This window comes from Canis lupus, chromosome 1, assembly GCF_003254725.2.
Source record: "Canis lupus dingo isolate Sandy chromosome 1, ASM325472v2, whole genome shotgun sequence".
In the NCBI taxonomy this organism is placed as follows: Eukaryota; Metazoa; Chordata; class Mammalia; order Carnivora; family Canidae; genus Canis; species Canis lupus.
In genome coordinates this window covers 81734882-81754275 of record NC_064243.1, presented here as the reverse complement: position 1 = coordinate 81754275, position 19394 = coordinate 81734882, and positions in this window count along the sequence as shown.

The window sequence follows — 19394 nt, the reverse complement described above, 5'->3', positions numbered from 1 at the left end:
TATTATAGATACATAATATATATTATATATAATATATATAATACAGTAGATTATATGATAATTTGTGTCTATCCTACAGCAGCAACGCCTCCTAAAAGTTATGCTCCTTTGGCAATCTGGGCTTCACACAAAATCACCCCTATTTAAGAGAAAATCACTGTGATACTCCAGCTAGTGATATTTCTCTGCAATAACATACCTAGGAAGATATGTACTATGCAATAACTATTTAGGTAGTGTACTATTCACTACTTCTGAAATGTAAGCTTCTTATGACAAGGTTTGTGTATTTTATATTCCCAAACTACCAGTCCCCATCCCCAAGTGGCTCTCATAAAAACACTGTAGCTCTGCATCCACCCCAAGAGATTCTTGTTGCAGTCAGTGCCATGAGGGGGGGTATCTGAAGTCTTCCTTATCAGAGCTAGCTCCCCAGGAGCTCACATCAGCATGATATCAGAATGGGGATGTGAGACCTGACTGTGTGCTTTTGGGTAAGTACATTGACCTCTCTAATCATCAATCTCCTCATCTGCGAAATGGAGAAAATAATACTTGCCCCAGTTACTTTATGGGATTATAAAAACTTAGGTGCATCTGGGTGGCAGTTGAGTGTCTAGTTTTTGATTTGGGCTCAGGTCATGATCTCAGGGTCCTGTGATGGAGCCCTGAGTAGGGCTCTGGGCTCAGTAGGGAGTCTGCTTAAGATTCTCTCTCTCCCTCTCCCTCTGCCCCCACCCGCCACTCCTAGGCTCTCTCTAAATAAATAAATAAAATCTTCAAAAACTAAATAAAAATAAAACTTTGAATGCTAACATCCCTGCACATATTGGAAAATGTTAACAAGGGAAGGGAGAATAAGGAGATGTTTTTGTCTGGCTTACAAAAATACCTGATAAACACCATCCTTTTTTTAAAAAAATTGGAGTTTGGTTGGAATGTCAGCTGCTGACTCACCATTTGGACATATTCCTGTGTGAGCTTCCTTACTGACCAACCACACTTCTGACAGGTGTGCTTTCCTTGGTAAGGATGTGTTATATTTGCTGCTTGTGAATTATTTGACAAAAGATGTTCAAGAAACTGTGCCTCTCAAACTAGATTTAAGAAGTATCTCAAGTTTGTATCAAGAGCAAGAGACTGAAGGACTAATGTGCATTAACTACGTAACTAACATGTGTCAACAAGTGCTGTTCATTTATCTTTTAAGCAACTATTAAATGCTTGCTTTTTGCCCTGTGGATGGTCAAATGCTCCCATTTTAGCCCACAGTATCAAAAGAAATTCATTTTCCTCTTATGTGTTTTGGCAAGAATATCCACATTTTTAAAAGTAGGCTTTGTAAGACTTTTTGTTAAAGGAGTCCATATAGCCATAATCCTCTCTGAGCTACTGTTAAGAAAAAAGGGGCAGGGGAGATTACTGGAATTGTCAGTGGCTGTTGTAGTGAGTGGCAGGGTACAGATCACTTGGGAGACTGCCCTGAGAGTCAAATGTTGGGCTCTGAATAGGGCACATACCACTTGCGTCATTTCTGGGAACCACAGACATCTTGTGGAACAATGAATTTAATTTGAAAGGACAGCAGAGGAGAGTGGAAGTACTCTGGCTCTGTGAGTCATCAGGATAATGAGGCAGTGGCCGTGCTTTCAGATCTGTGGCCTGCTGAAAGATGAGGAGTGATGGTCTTAATGTCTCTGCTTCACTTCATTATTCAGGTCAGGTGGTTCAAGTTTTACACACTGTCCTCCTACAGAAAGGTATCTCAACTCCCTTCAAGACAATACTGCATATTTCAGAGTTAGAGTATAAATTTTAACTTATGGTCCCATCATTCATTTCCACTGGGAAAGTGTTTGGCAGGGAGAGTGGACCATTAATAATTTTCAAGTCTTCAGAGTCTACCTATGTGATATCTTATCCTTGCAACAATTCAAGTTTGGGAACACAGAGACTATACAACAGACTCTATTTCAGGGTCCGTTGACAGGCCCAAAGACAGAAATCCACATACTAGATTAAGAATTCCAAACTGTTTTGTTTAAAAAGGCCAATTTTTTTTTTGAGCAAGAAACATCAATTTAATCTTATAGCATTTAATCCTCATAGAAAATATATAAAGTAGGCTCTACTATTATTCTCATTTTATAATTTGCAAACTGAGGTACAAAGATGCAATGTGCCTTAAATTATCCAGGATTCTAACTCAGTAATGGCGTCCAGAACCAAGGGGTTGAACTATTGCACACCACTGCCTGTTCACTGCTGCTCATCTGAAAAGATGAAGATGGAGCCTTGAGAAGAAATCAGTACTCGCTGTACTACTCTTTCAGTTGCTCTTCCACCACCTCAAGAATGAACTCACCTGGGGCACCTGGGTGGTTCAGTGGTTGAGTGTTTGCCTTTGGCTCAGGGCATGATCCTGGGGTCCTGGGACTGAGTCCCACATCAGGCTCCCCATGGGGAGCCTGCTTCTCCCTCTGCCTGTGTCTCTGCCTCTCTCTCTGTGTCTCTTATGAAAAAATAAATAAAATCTTTAAAAAAAAAAAAAAGGAATGAGTTCACCTACCCAATACTACTTGACTAGCTATCACACTTATAGTTTGTAGAGACCCCAGAAATTCACCAAACAGAAAGGCAAATGTCTCCAAAACTTGGAGGTCATAAGTCATTAATAATTCCTGCCATAGATTAGAGCTCAGCTGAACAGCTGCTTCTTTCCACCATGTACTCCTTTCCCCAGCCCCCATTCTCACCATCGCCACCCTGATTAAGTGGATAACACTACAGAATAATGGTCAAAGACTTGAGTTTTAGTCCTTTAGATAGTGATTTTAACATCTCCAGGTCTTTGTTTCCTTGGAAAGATTAGAGAGTTGTGTGAATGTTTCCAGTCTTAAAATTCAAGTTACAAAACTAAATCATGCAATCATTACATATCCATTAAGAACAAGAAAAAAATTTGAGGAAAAGTTAAGTTTTACTGTCAATAAAAACTCTTTGAAAATTTTTGTAGCTTTACATGTTTGTATAGAATTCAGACAGATTATATCAAGGTGGCATAAAAATGCTTACCTACAAAAAAAGAATAAAGTGTTTTAAGGAACATCAAATTACAGCTCAGTAAGTAAGAGATGTAAAGCAATAAGCTTAGAAAGAGAAAACTTAACTAGCAGGATTTGTTAAAGGTATATGGTTTCTTATGTTTCAAAGCCTGATGTCCTCAGAGGAATTATCTAGTCAGGAGAGAAGGCCTTAAAAATGACTCAAATTTCAGGTTAAAAGATGCTGCTGAGTTGTCTAACAAAAACTCTTGGTCTCTCTTCTTATACAGTGGTGACATTTTACTTTAAAAAAAAGGAATTCACTATTCAATGTGTTCCCAGAAATATTGTATAGAAAGTAGTAAAATAGAAAAGGATATTTTTTTACAAATCTAGCAAACTACTGATTTAGATGAGAGCAAAAACTATTTGCATTTCCTACTCTAAGTCTTTGCATCATAAGACCACTGGAATTTCAGAAGGAAAGGAAGAAAATCCAATTACATTGACACAGAGCCATATTACCCAGCATCTGTCTTCTTGCTTCTATTTTCTTTAATCTCAGCATCACTTGCTTCCCAACCAACATCTCTATCAGGTTCTCCTTGATCCTGTCATTAGGTTAGGCCACTTGGAATTAAGCACAGCTGGGGAATGCTGCCATCTAAGTACTACTGTGTCCTCCCAAGGAGTCATGTTACGCTCCCACTAGACTTAGCTGAAAACCTTAAGTTAGGAACAGATACTACATAAATCTATCATCTATCTATATCTATCTATCTATCTATCTATCTATCTATCTATCTATCTATCATCTTTTAAAAAAAAACCCTAAGTTGGTCATTTGCTCATTTAAAAAGAAATTAATATGGATCCATTTTCTCTCACACTGTACTTGGTTGGAAAACTTTATTTATGTACAAACTACAAGAGAAAAGTCATTGTTTTTTTTGGAAAATTGTCATGGAAAGCACCAAAACCATACAGTAACAATTGACAGCTTTGGGGGATGGCCAATGTTTTTTGCCATCTTAAGGTTATTAGTCCTGACATCTGCCTCCTGTGGAACTGTGGGACTCCAAAGGGCAGGGCTTTGGTCTGCTCATCTCTGGATACCCCCAACTGTATCTAGCACAGTTCCCTTTCCATAATAGGAAATAATTATAATAATAATTGTCAACCAATTCCTTTCTAGCTGAAGCCTTAAAGAAGAAAGGCTAATTAGCCAGGTAGAAATAGGAAGAAATGCAGTAAGTTTTGAAATCTTTTATTAGATTATTAAAGTTTAGATTCTATAAAGGGATCAAAATGGTGGTTTTCAACTGTATTCAAAGAAAGTGTTTTCCATAACCCTGACTCAGGTTAGCAGAGACCTGAAAAAACACTGATGGAGAGACACAGAATGACTAAACTCAGAATAAATAGTGAGCCATTGGGGCACCTGGGTGGCACAGTCAGTTGAGCATCCCACTAGTAGTTTCACCTCAGGTCATGATCTCAGGTTCTTGAGATCAAGCCCTGCATCTGGCTCTGTGCTCAGCAGCAGAGTCTGCTTAAGACTCTGTCTCTCTCTTCCTCTGTCCCTCCCCATCATGCGTGCTCTCTCTCTCTCTTTCTCTAAAGTAAATATTTTTTAAAATAGTGAGCCACAGAAGTAAAAGGAAGCCATAAAGATATTTTAAAATAACCTCAAATATACACCTGTTAATTGCCATTTCAATTCCTCAAATATGTGTGCACGCACATATACCCATTCAACATTGAAAATTTAAAACTGAGGCAGAAAGTAACTCTGCAAACAGCAGAGGCAGTCTGGAATAAAGAAATCTCACTAGGGGAGAAGGATGCAGGAAATCTGGTTGTGATAAAGGTCCTTACCAGAAAGGACCCAGAGAGGCTGGGAGCTCACAAGAGGGACAATCTAAATGGGGGAAAGATACCTAGAAGGAAGGGGAAGGAATCAAGTCTTTGTTTGGTCTTCACAGACATGGCTGTGGCAAACTCCTGTACCTAGGGATAATGTTTATTATGCTCCTATTACGTTCTGGGCACTAGAGATACATTCAGGCATGTAGACTCAGAAGGAGACAAACAATAAGCAACTAAATCAATTAACAATCAGTTCAAAATGTCAGAGGGTAGTGGATGGTATGAAGAAATAGCAGAATGACACATAATAACAATTGGTGGAAGATCAGGTCTACTTAAGATTAAGTGCCCAGAGAGTCTCTACCAAGACTCGAATAACAAGAAGCAGCCAGACATGTAAAGTTGGAGGGAAGGCACTCCAGGCAGATGGAACATGAGTGCAAATGCACTAAGAGAAGGCAGGCCAGTGTGGTTGCAATAGCCAGCACAAGGAGAGAAGCAGATGTACTCAGAGAGACGGGGCCAGCTTGTTAGGCCCCTCAAGGTCAAAGGAGGATGTTAGAATTTTATTTCAGATAGAATAATAGTGGGAAACCACCAGAGGAGCACATGGCCTCATGTTTGTTTTTATAAAGACCACTCTTGGGCAGCCCGGGTGGCTTAGCGGTTTAGCGCTGCCTTCAGCCCAGGGTGTGATCCTGAAGACCTGGGATCGAGTCCCACGTCAGGCTCCCTGCATTGAGCCCGCTTCTCCCTCTGCCTATGTCTCTGCCTCTGTGTGTGTGTGTTTCTCATGAATAAATAAAATCTTTAAAAAAAAATAAAGACCACTCTTACTGCTACATGAAAGGCAACCCTTCTCTGCAGGGAAGGAAGAGTCACAGACCTTTTAGTGGTCCATCTTGTCCTCTACACAACAGATGGGGATGGCTAGGACCAAGAGAGGGAGCAAAAGAGAGATGGAGAAAAAGAAGACAATAATAATAATAGCAACAACAATAGTAAAAATAAATTTTGAAGGTAAAGCCAATTTAGAAGTAAAATAAATACAAAAATCCATTAATTGACTAAATACTTCTAACACTATCTAGACTCACACAATGACATTAGTGATGCTAAGAAACATGTACTAATGGGCGTATTCTAGCCTTGTGGAAATTGACCACTAATTTCACAAAACAGAAACTACAGAAAGAGGTCCAAAGACACAATCAAAATGATCCAATGTAGCAGACATTGGAAATTTCTCAAGCATTCACTATTTGAACATTCTTTCTTATTTTGGGGATTCTTAGAAAAAAAACAATTCTCGGTGGAAGGTATAATCCAGTAGCCATTGCAAAACATTCTCATGGTGGCATGAACTCATCAGTTATTCTTAGCATGGCACCTTTACAGTTTTCATTCATGTAGTTTTTAATTCTACACTGGCCAAGCAGCCTTTGGTTATGATTTGTCTCTACACAGAGGTCTGTCTACAGAGAAAAGAGTAAGAAGAGGGCTAGCATATTCTGGGTTGCCTAAAATGGGCCAGCACTGTGATAGGAATCTGAAAATACATTATTTTGTTCCACTTAATCTTCACACCATTTTCACCAAGTTGGTGTTATTGGCTTTACAAAATAAGGGAGGAACGGGGGAAGGAAGGAAGGAAGGAAGGAAGGAAGGAAGGAAGGAAGGAAGGAAGGAAGGAAGGAAGGAAGGAAAAGGGAAGGGAAGAGAAACGAAACAGAGACTTAAGGGTGACTTGCCCAAGATCACTTAGCTAGTAAGTAGCAAAACTGGACTGCTCGGTTTGAATATCAGTTAATCCCCAATTTTTCTCTGTAGGTTTGCTTCATGCTTTGTGGATCAGATTTGGGGAGGGGGGGAGTAGTCACAAGAACTGAAAAAATAGCTAAAACCTTCTCAGTAATTTACATTTAAAAGGGCAGGAAATTAAGATCAGAAAAGCTAGAGGTAGAGGAAAGACAGAAGAGCCAGAGTGCAGATAATTTTGGGAGAATTAACAGAATTTTAAAAGATAAGAAGTGGGAATTTTAGTCAACTGCCATCTGTGATGTGCGAAATATGGGAAAAGGGATGCGAGAGAGGGAATTTTAAGAAAGTATACTGTGTACCACGTACAAACTTCCTCTTTGGTGCATCTTCATGAGACTTAAGTAAAGATTCAAACTGTTTTTAATGTGTCAGGGGATACCTGACTATTCCCCTTATGAGGGCACCATTCAAAAGAACCATGAGGCAACCCAGCCTTTTGTAGGTTGCACGAGTCTCTTCTGGAATTTTCTGTATCTCACAGAAAGGGGTGGATGAATCTGGACTCAAACTCAGATCTGTCTGACCCCAGTGTCTCCAACCACACGACAGTGACTTCTAAATAAACAAGCAAACAAAATATCCCTACAGCTTCCTCTGGCTCACACAGTTTTAGAAGTTTCCAACTGCTACATCTCTACCTGCTGCTCATGTGGTTTTGGCCAGAGTCACATGAAATACATTTATAATTTTCACAAATTTAATTTCGTAAATGTGGCAAAGGGAACAATAAAACAACTGAAATAATGTTAGAAGAAAGCTAATCACCTAGGATGTGCTCCATTCATCTTCATCCTGTGATTGCTTGTGATGTCTGAATCATTTATTCAGATATAGAGAAAACCATATGAGTGTCCTTATAAATGTTTTAAGGAGTTTTCTATGGCAATTTTTACTCTATTTGACTATAATCTTAGTGACTGACTTGATAGCATGCAGCTCCACTGAACATCCCATCCAATGCTAGGTGCAAACAGAGACAGAAAATGCCAACCATGTACTTGAGGAGGTAGCGCACCATGTTCCAGGAACACAGTAAGTGCTCAATAAATGTTTGCTAAATGGATGATGAACAAATAAATAGACAAGTGGGAAGCCAGAAAAACCAACACCCACATGGTGGTTCAGTTCTAGTAACATTCCTAGGTTCTCTGTTGATACCAGCAGATAGCCAGTGATTTGTCAGACCAGGGAATTTGGTTGGCAAGGAGAGCTCAAAAGGGAAGATTTTCTTTGTGTGTTATCAATGCCTCTTTCAGAATCCTCATCCAGTGAAATGGAAATTACATCTTTTTCCACCCCAGCCTTTCCCCTAATTCCAACCCAATATCTATCTTTTTAAATATTTCTTTTTACCATCCCTTCCAGTCAAAATGTATTATCCTAGGTATAAGGTTTTCACAAGGATTTCTCTTAGTATAGTGCCTCCTTCTCTATAAATATATGTCCTAACCTGTAGGACCTATGCACATGACCTTATTTGGGAAAAGGGTCTTTGCAGATATAATTAAGTCAGGGTTCTCAAGATGAGGTCATCCTGGACCCTAAATCTAATGCCAGGTGGCCTTGTAAGAGAATGGCAGAGGAATATTTGAGATTCAAAGACAAAGCAGAAAAGGTAATGTGAAGTCGGAGGCAAAGGTTGGAGTGATGTGTCTGCAAGTCAAAGACTACCAAGGATTTCTGGCAGCCACTACAGTGAAGCTAAAAGAAGCATGCCAAAATATATAAATAAATAAATAAATAAATAAATAAATAAATAAATAAATAAATAAATAAATAAAAATAAGCATGCCAAGAATTAACCATTAGTGACTCCAGAAGGAATCAACACTGCTAACACCATGGTTTTGGACTTCTGGCTTTCAGAAGTATGACCAAATAAATTCTGTTATTTTAAGCCATCAAGTTTGTGGTAAATTTTTATCCCAGCCCTAGAAAACTGGTACACTTGGCCATTGCATTGTCCATTTCTAGCCAGTGTTTGTGACCAATTTACATTGCAATATTCTTCACAAGGGAATGCTCTAGATAAAAACCTAGAAAAAGGACTTCTCCATCTCAAGTAGCAAACATTTTAAAAGCATGGATGGAAAAGCTATTTTGGGGGTATGGTGGTGATTTCACTTGTACCCTCCAACTTACATTGGGTGGGCAGTTGTCATTGATACTTAGGAGAAAAGAGAGCAGTGTGGAGACTATACAATTTGAAATGCTCCTTAGGTGATCAGCATGAAGGGCAGCACCGATCCAGAATTTGATCTTACTTCATATTCCTATTACTTAATAAAAGATATGTATTTTATAGATGACTTTAAAATAATTAGAATTTTCCCTATGACTTTGCAATAACATTTGATGTCTGCATGTAAATGAATTATAACCTTTACCGTCACGGGGCACAAGCATTCACCCTTGGCATAATCTCATAAACAGCCTCTTACATCACCACTGCTCTCTTCCAGTGAGAACCGAATTACAGCATACAGAAAATATGACATCTTAGCATCGTGTTCTCATACAGCACTCTGTTCAAGCTAGATCAAATGCTTCTAATAAAGGAGTTTAGTTTCTACTGCTCAGTCTAATTTGATTCCAGGACACTTGCTAGGCATGTGAATTGGTTCCACAGAAGCTTTGAACTTTAGGATTAACAAGTTGAATCTTACCCTCACACACCCCATTCTACTGATGAGAAATGAGGCTTGTCTCAGAGCTAGAGGTAAAGTGGTTACTCCTGTGCTCTTATCAAATAGAAAACTATTACTCTTCTACATGTGCATTTCTTGAATAGCTCCGTGTAGGTCCTTGTAGGAAAGACCTAGGAAGAGTAGTGAAAGGATGCAGAGCAGCAATCTAGTTGGCCAGATCAGCAAATAAAACCTCTGGAGTAGAAATCTGATACAGGAAGCCATCAGATTCCCTACATAGCCCAGTGACAAAATTAGACCTAGAATTTTGGAGATCTTGACTCCCAAGTTAGTACTATTTTCATTTTTCCAGGCTGCCTCTCTTTCATTTATAATTTCTCATAGAATTATAGCTTCCTAGAACTAGATTTACCCAGTGACCCAAACTTTTATTCCACTACAACAGAAATGATGCATCTGATAAATGGAATGATTTACTAGCTACTGGGACAGGGTGCAGGGATCGAGGTCTGGACAAACCCCACCTGTGAGCTTAAATGGAATATATGAGATGATCATGGAAAGTTAGATAAAGACCTGGAGATTCCGATCATTCATTCCTCTTTCCTCTCTATGAGTCACCAAGTTTGATGTTCCTTACAAATCAACAATGTGTGCCAAAGCAATTATTTAAAATGTTTTTATAAATAACAATTTTCCAAAGTATAGAACTCTTCAGAATTATCACACAATCATGCCAAATCTCTGCAAAATTTGGTTGTCTTTAATGGACCATACTGATCTGGTGGGGTACAAAATATATCCAAATATACCCAAAAAATTGTTTTCCATCTCTAAACAAGCTTAAAATCCAGAGATAACAACAGGTATTATTAGTTATCAGTATTAGAATACACAAGTTACAATCGGAATTATTGTTATTTTAAACACTGACATGGATTTTGAGGTGAAAATAATGAGTTCTCATAAACTGTTAGGATTGAAGATTTATAAGTATTTTGCAGCAGTGTGCTAGCAAATGTTTCACAATCAGCTCTCTAGGAGATGGAAAAGAGGTTCTTATTTGTAGCATTTGTTGATTTCCATGGTGTAAATACTCCCACGTGACTGATTTAAAGATACTGATATGGTATCAATGACAACAAAGTCGGGAAGAAATGCACAAACTGTCTCTCATAAGCTGCTACCAACTGATTCTAGCCACTGACCTTTTCTAAAAATATATATTTAAAGTGAATATATTCTCATGAATAAATAAATAAAATCTTAAAAAAAAATAAAGTGTTTACCATGTGCCTACCCATCCGACTCAAGAAAATCTACTCTACTAGAGTAAGTCAACTTTAGGAATGTATTCTCAAAAATAGACAAAGAAGTGTGAAAAGATTTATATTCAGGAATATTTCTCACAAAAATTTGAAAAAACTCATTACTCATAGAGATATAATTACTTGTACCTATAAAGTAATATAATGTCATCAAAACAGTGATCATATATATACACCCACACAATTTAGGATGATATCAATGTTATATCCTTACAAGAAAAAAAATCATGTTAAGAAAATAGTAAAATTAGTATGAATTTTTTCTCATATATGTTTGGCAAAATTGTCATCTACCAGTGTCCATTTTCCCTTTTCTTCTTAGTACAATGTCTGATGGTTAGTTGGGCAAAGGGCCACTTAGAATAAAGAAAATAGTTTCCCAACTAAGTTCTGGCCAATGGGGTATAAAGAAGTGCTGTTAAAGGGAGTAGGTGCATTATGCTGAGTGAAATAAGTCAAGTGGAGAAGGACAAACATTATATGGTCTCATTCATTTGGGGAATATAAAAAATAGTGAGAGGGAATAAAGGGGAAAGGAGAAAAAATGAGTGGGAAATATCAGAAAGGGAGACAGAACATGAGAGACTCCTAACTCTGGAAAACGAACAAGGGGTGGTGGAAAGGGAGGTGGGCGGGGGGTGGGGGGTGACTGGGTGACGGGCACTGACGGGGGCACTTGATGGGATGAGCACTGGGTGTTATGCTATATGTTGGCAAATTGTACTCCAAACATTTTTTTAAAAAATAAAAAAATAAAGGGAGTGGGTGTGCACTTCTTCATCCCTTCCTCATTTCTGCAGGATGAAATAGATATGATGGCTGGAGCTAGGATAGGCATATTGGACTTGAAGCAAGAAATGTGCATACAAAAGAAGGAAACAGCAAAATCAGGGGAATCCTCAGTCCCCGGACAACATAGTTAACTCTCTTCAGAGTTCGTTTATGTGACAAACCCAGTAGTATGTGATACCTATGCATATTTTTGCATCAGAAACATTTAGAAGGATATACATATATGTCAACAGTATTATTACTAAGTGATAAAAGTTCTGTGATTTTATTTATTGTCTTTTTTATCTATATTTTCTAATTTATATCATTCTACCAAAAATATGTAAATATCACTTGCATAGGAGTTATAAGGTAGGGAGGGAAGAGCCTCAGTAGTTACAAATTTTGTTTTAAGATTTTATTTATTTATTCATGAGAGACAGGAAGAGAGAGAGAGGCAGAAACACAGGTAGAGGAAGAAGCAGGCTCCATGCCGGGAGCCCGACTTGGGACTCGATCCCAGGACTCCAGGATCGCACCCTGGGCCAAAGGCAGGTGCTAAACCACTGAGCCACCCAGGGATACCCATAGTTACAAATTTTGATGATAGAATCTCACTGAAGACATAATAAGACATTACATACAAAGGGCAGAAAAATTAGAGATCCAAGTGCTTTAGTGTATAATACCATTCTCACCTCTCAAAGGACATGAGTATTAAATAGTAAAAGGGTATTTCTCAGTATAAACAGTTGGCAAAATTATTTTTTATCAATGTATGTTTTTCCTCAGTATCAGACTAAAGTTAAATCAATGCCTTTTTTATTGTTATTGTTAAGAGATCACCAGGCAAGTAAGATCAGTCCATATGAAAAGCATTTTATTTAATTTTGGAAAAAGCATATTTCACATGTAGGTGGAATACACAGCCATGAAAAACTTGGAACTAATTGCTTAAAGATGATGGAATTAACAGTTCTCTATCAGTAAACCCGTTAAACCCAATTCAACATTATCAACCGGGAGCACTTAAGGAGAACCCCTAATGATGAAGAATGAAGCAGACCTGTGACTCCTAGTATGAGATCATCACTGTCAGCCTTTAGGCTGGTTTATGAAAATCTGAGGGCACCAGATCCTCCAGAACTCACAGTATAACTTCAATCTTGTGCATTCTTAGAGCCAAACATTTCTGAGATTACCTACTGACTCTGCCACATACCAGCAGGGCTAGTTTTTACTGGTGTTAATTTTTTTGATTAGATTTTACTCCTTGGAGCAATTTAGGTTTACAGAAAAATTGAAAAGAAAGTGCAAAGTTCTCATATACTCCCACCCCCGCCCCAGAGTGTCCCGTATTATTAACATCTTGCATTACTTGTAGTATATTTGTGATAATTGGTGAACCAATAGTAATTAATTATTATTAACGAATTCATAATTTACATGGGGTTGGCTCCTTGTGTTGTACCATTCTGTGGGTTTTCCTAAGTGCGTAATATTATGTATCCATTATTATGATAGAGAATAGTTTCAGTGTCCTAAAAACCCCCTGTACTCTGCACATTCATCTCTCCCTCCCTCCTCCTCCCCACTCCACCTCCAGTAGACCACTGATCTTTTAACTGTTTATAATTTTGCCTTTTCCTGAATATTATATAGTTGGAATCATATAGTATGTAGCCTTTTCAGACTGGCTTCTGTCACTTAGCAATATGCATTTAAGGTTCCTCCATGTGTTTTCATGGCTTACTAGGCTCATTTCTCTTTATCACTGGACAGTGGGCTAGTTTTTGAAATTCTCTGAATCTCATTTTCTCATCTATAAGGGGAATAACAGTATCCACTTTGAAGGGTTGGTGAGAATGTCCAATAAGATGATATATATGAAGTTTCTGGTGCATAGCAGATATTCAAGAAATATCAGTTCCCTCCCTCACTCATTTGGATAAAGGCAAGATGGCAGGCTGAATAATGACCCTCCAAAGGAGGCCACATCATGTAGTTAAGCTATCTTACATGGAAAAAGGGATTTTGCAGATGTGATTAAGAATCTTGAGATGAGGGATCCCTGGGTGGCGCAGTGGTTTGGCACCTGCCTTTGGCCCGGGGCGCGATCCTGGAGACCTGGGATTGAGTCCCACGTCGGGCTCCCGGTGCATGGAGCCTGCTTCTCCCTCTGCCTGTGTCTCTGCCTCTCTCTCTCTCTCTGTGTGTGACTATCATAAATAAATAAATATATTTAAAAAAAAAAAGAATCTTGAGATGAGAGATGTCCTCCATTACCTGGTGAACCCAGTGTAATCACAAGAATCCTTGGAAGAAGGATATGTGAAGTTTAGATCCAGAGAAGATGGTGTGATGATGGAACCAGAAGTTGGAGTGATGAGGTCATGAGCCAAGGAATGTGAACAGCTCCTAAAAGCTGAGAAGGCAAGGCATAGATGGATTCTCCCCTGGAACCTCCAGAAGGAACACAACGCTGCTGCACCTGGATTTCAGCCCCATGGAATATGTGTCATACTGGCCACCAGACATGTGATATAATAAATGTATGTTGTTTCAAGCCATGAAGTTTGCTATAATATGTACAGCAACATTAGGAAATGAATACAGGTGACTAGCCTCAACCAACATTCTCTTCCTCTGCCTCTAAGTGTATCTTTGTACATACAGAGGCTGGAAGTCTAAAAACTACATTTCCCAGAATCTCTTGCAGCTACGGTTCTAATAAGTTTCCCCAATTAGAAGCACTTGTGCAAGTTTTGGAACATGAAAGTGAGACAGAGGCTGTTTTCTTGCTGCTTTTGGCTGAATTTCACTGGAAAATAAAGTTGTAGAGATGTATTTCTGCAGCAGCATCCAGCTAGAAGCTCTCAACTCCCAACTTCATGGGAATCAATAGCAGAGGTGGCAACAACAGATTCCTGATCCAGAAGTACCTACTGATTCCCCATGTTCATAACAGATGCTGTTCCCCAAGCTGGCAAGTTCTACAGTGTCCCAGGTGCCATTCCCAAAGACCCATTCTGGACCCTGCTCCACCAGCATTTCCCCTTATTTCATAAGCAGCTGATTGTCTGAATTAAGTCCCTTTCTGCTTAAAATAACTAGTTGTTTATCTTTGCTGAAGCTGAACACTGGTTGATACAACCTCTATTCCTACTCTCCAGGGAGACAGAAGTTCTCAGCTGGCAATGCTGGATGTCCTGAAAAACTATACATCAACTGGCAGGCAGCTCTGGAAACTCTACCATGGTCTCACAATCAAGCAAATTCTCCCTTCCATCACTATTACATCCTTTCTTTAACTAGAACTTCTCAATTATAAATTTTTCTCTTAAATTGGATCAATATGTGATCATGATTTTTCTGAATACAGAAAGTAAGGACTGCTTTTGGAGAATTTAAAGACATCGTATAAGGTAATGTCTCTTAGCCTTATGAAAAGAATTTTTAAATCACCCACACTAAACCAGAAATGTGTGATTGATATTACTGCTCTCATAAAAAGAGATGAATCTTCAAAAAGGTTAGAAAAGGTTTCAGTATTTTACTTATATTGATTTGAATCCCTGAATCTGAAAGATAATCCTTTTTTGTATTACTACTCAACCATGTAAATGCTCCTGAGAATGCATGTCAACCACAACTGTCAACATAGTCTTCTAGATTTCCCATAAATCATTTAGAATTTTTAAAAACATATACATTTAATTCATAAATTTCATACTAAAAAATGGCTTGTTATAACTTCTAAGCATACAACAGGAGAATAAATGCTAGGGAAATCATGGCCCTTGGAATAAATCAATTTAGTTAAAGCATTTTGTGGGCAAAATTCCATAAAATATCAGTTATTTTTTCAGGGCTCAATCCTGGTCTGGGCTTCTTCCTCTCTGGTGTTCTATTGCTTTGTTTTTGAAGGACTTAGGACAAGGCTCAGCAAAATGTTCAAAACAAAACCAGTTAATAAATGTTTTAGGCTTTGGGGGCCATGTGTTTTCTGCCACAACTACTCAATTCCCCCCTTGCAGCAAAAAGCAGTAAGTGCATCACAAATGAGCATGGCTGTATTCCAATAAAACTTTATTTGTGGACATTGAAATTTTAGTTTTGTTTAAGTTTCACATGACTGGCCTTTTATCAACCACTTAAAAATGTAACACCATTCTTTTTTTTTTTAAGATTTTATTTGTTTATTCATTCATGAGAGACACAGAGAGAGGCAGAGATGCAGGCAGAGGGAGAAGCAGGCTCCCTGCAGGGAGCCCCATGTGGAACTCAATCCCAGGATCCTGGGATCACGACCTGAGCCAAAGGCAGACATTCAACCACTGAGGCCCCCAGGAGCCCCTGTAGCACCATTCTTAATGGCTCTTGGGCTGTGCAGGGCAGGGAGCAGGCATGTTTAGCCCACAGGCCATAGTCTGGCAACCTCTTCTACAAACCTGGCCATACCCATTCCCACTCACTCTAAAATTTTCATCATGCTAAAATCTCAGTGACACAGTCATGAGAGACACATTGCTTCCCAAAGTCCAATGTTTCCTGGGAGAGGAGGAGTGATTTCTCTTTTGTCTTTTCTACCCAGTGCTCAGCTCTTCTTAGTTTAGCTGCCACCTACCCTTTTAGCTCCATTTTCTTCTCCTTTGCCCCCCAAACTGGCTTCCCTATACCACATAATCTACCTTTACTCATATCTCACCATTTGCCTTTCCCCAAATAAATTAGCTATAAATCTCCATAGCCTTATTCATGCTATTCTCATGCAGGCCTACCGCTGGATGATAGACTCCATAGACGACTTTACTGAGGAGCGCCTGGCCAAGTTGCAGGACCCATTCTCTCTGTACCGCTGCCGCACCATCATGAACTGCACAAGGACCTGCCCCAAGGGGCTGAATCCAGGCAAAGCTATTGCTGAAATCAAGAAAATGATGGTCACCTATAAGGGGAAGAAAGTGTCAGTGTGACGCTGTGAAGTAGCTGGCTCGGCTGGACACACCTTACATCCAACTTGAGTCCCTTCAGAGGCCTTGATTTTCCATGAGCACAGCATGTATAATAAACATTTTAAGAAATAAAAAAAAAAGAAACCTCCCCCATATCTCTGCCTCAGATTTTTCTTGTTCCTCAAGATCCAGTTCAATGTCACTTTTTTTCTCCCCCCAAGAAAATGAGGTGAGAACAATGACTGGCACATGGTTAAGATGCACAGAACTGAGTGAATGAATGTACAGACCCAGGTGGGGCATCTTGGCTGTAGTAAAAGGGCACCTGGGTGGCTCAATCAGTTATATGTCTGTCTTTGGCTCAGGTCATGATCTTGGGGTCCTGGGAATGAGCCCCACATGGGCTCCCTACTCAGCCGAGAGCCTGCTTCTCCCTCTCCTTCTTTCCTTCCCTCCCCCACCCCCTCCTTGGGCTCTCTCTTTCTCTCAAATAAATAAATAAATAAATCTCTTTTAAAAAAGAAACAAAGAAAGAAAAGGGTTTTAGGGACTTATGGCAGAGTATAAGATGCTCCATAAAGTGATGATGACAGACATGGAGGGTGAGAAGGTATTGAAGACAAAGTGAGCTTACTCCTCAATATTGCCAAAGCCTACTCTAGTCAGAGGAATGTCTCAATAAGCAGAATGGTTCTGTGATGCTAAGTCTCCGGGGCACATGCTACTAGCACCTAGTCTCATCCTCTCCTTGGCATCTACTGAATAGTGTTATCACTGGAATTTCATGAGATTTCTTATAGAACTCGTGTTTAATATTTTTAATAAAAATCCCAATCCCTCTTTCTTTTGTTTGCTTTTTAAGAAAGCTAATGTAAACTTCAAATCTATAAAGAATTTTTTCATAATCAATCAATCCCAGGAAGGAAAGAATTGGGAGAGATTAATTTTTAGAAGGAGAGTAGAAGGGCAAATTGCAAATAAGTTAAGGTATTGTAAAAATAAAATGGCAACATGATGTAATCACAAAAGAGTAGTGAGTCACAGCTCTGTTACGTCAACATGAGCCATCCTTATCTGACCACTTTGAAATTAAAAAGCAAAATTCTATGTTCCTGAAGTTTAGAGGGTCTCAGATTCTAACACCATACACTGTCAACTTTTTATTTTTAACCAATTTTACTACATATCCTAAAAACAAAGGCTGAACAGCTTAAATTTACTAGCAATTTTCCAATCCTTCTCTCTTTATCACAATTTTACCCATATTTTCTACATACAATGCCTGCTGACCTATATCAGCTTCTAGTTTCTTGCATTTTCTGTTATGAATTCTAGAGGATTATTCTAAGATAATGAGGCAATTGCAGAAGGTTTTGCATATGTTTTCTGAATTCATGGCATTATAGTTTACAGTGACTCCCAAAAATTTTCAGCCAAGAATTTCTGACATAAATCTAACAGTTTGGCCATTAATAATCATTAGCATCACATCTAAGAAACAATTCTGGTTGGTGTTATTTATTAAAAGCAATCAACATGTGCCATTATGGTCCTAATTACAATATTTATTCAAATGGCCATATTTATCCACAAGAAAAAAATAATGCCAGGGAGCTGCTAGAACTTCTATACCACGCATGTGAGAAACATGAAGTCCTAGGATGGTAGAATGATATCATTGAAGAGAAATACATTTTTAGAACACTGTGTTGATAATAGCAATAAAACCTTATCAGTGCACTGACTGCACTTTCATATATATATGCAGGTAGAATGAGATGAGACAAAAAGGAGCTAGAAGAAGCTTCTGCTCTTTTTTTTTTGCTTCTGCTCTTTTGATAAGATGGTGGAATTGCATGCTTTGCTGGCACACGCCCACCAGGTTCCCTTGAGTTTCACTCTGGAGCAACTAACTGTGTTGACACTCCACTCTAGTTTCAGATCTATTTTATTTTTGTCTTTTTTTTTTTATTGGTGTTCAATTTACTAACATACAGAATAACCCCCAGTGCCCGTCACCCATTCACTCCCACCCCCCGCCCTCCTCCCCTTCTACCACCCCTAGTTCGTTTCCCAGAGTTAGCAGTCTTTACGTTCTGTCTCCCTTTCTGATATTTCCCACACATTTCTTCTCCCTTCCCTTATATTCCCTTTCACTATTATTTATATTCCCCAAATGAATGAGAACATATAATGTTTGTCCTTCTCCGACGGACTTACTTCACTCAGCATAATACCCTCCAGTTCCATCCACGTTGAAGCAAATGGTGGGTATTTGTCATTTCTAATGGCTGAGTAATATTCCATTGTATACATAAACCACATCTTCTTTATCCACTCATCTTTCGTTGGACACCGAGGCTCCTTCCACAGTTTGGCTATCGTGGCCATTGCTGCTATAAACATCGGGGTGCAGGTGTCCGTCTTTTTTTTTTTTTTTAATTTAGAACTTTCCTTATTCTCCTTGAGTGTAGAAATGAATTTAAAAGCACATTTATTTTAATTTATCTATCATCTGATATTTTGTGGTGGAGGGCATTTTTTGGAAGTATCAAGTGTTGTTAAATTCATAGAAATGATTATCTCATAAAATTTGTTTTCAGAACTGGATTTTATATCAAATTACTTGCAGATTTTACAGGAAACCTGTGATGAATCCTCTTTCTTTTTTTTCTTGGCAATAGTTTCACATTAATTTCTTTTTTAAAAAAATCAGAGTAATGCATATAATTTGTATTAAAAGTGAGGGGTATCTGGGTGGATCAGTCAGTTGAATATCTGACTCTTGGTTTCAGCTCAGGTCATGATCTCAGGGTCATGAGATTGAGCCCTACTTTGAGCCCCACATTGAGCTCCACACTCACTATGGAGTCTGTTTGAGATTTTCTCTTTCCTCCCCCTCTGCCCCTGCTCACTTGCTTTCTTGCTCTCTGAATATATTAAATAAATAAATTAATA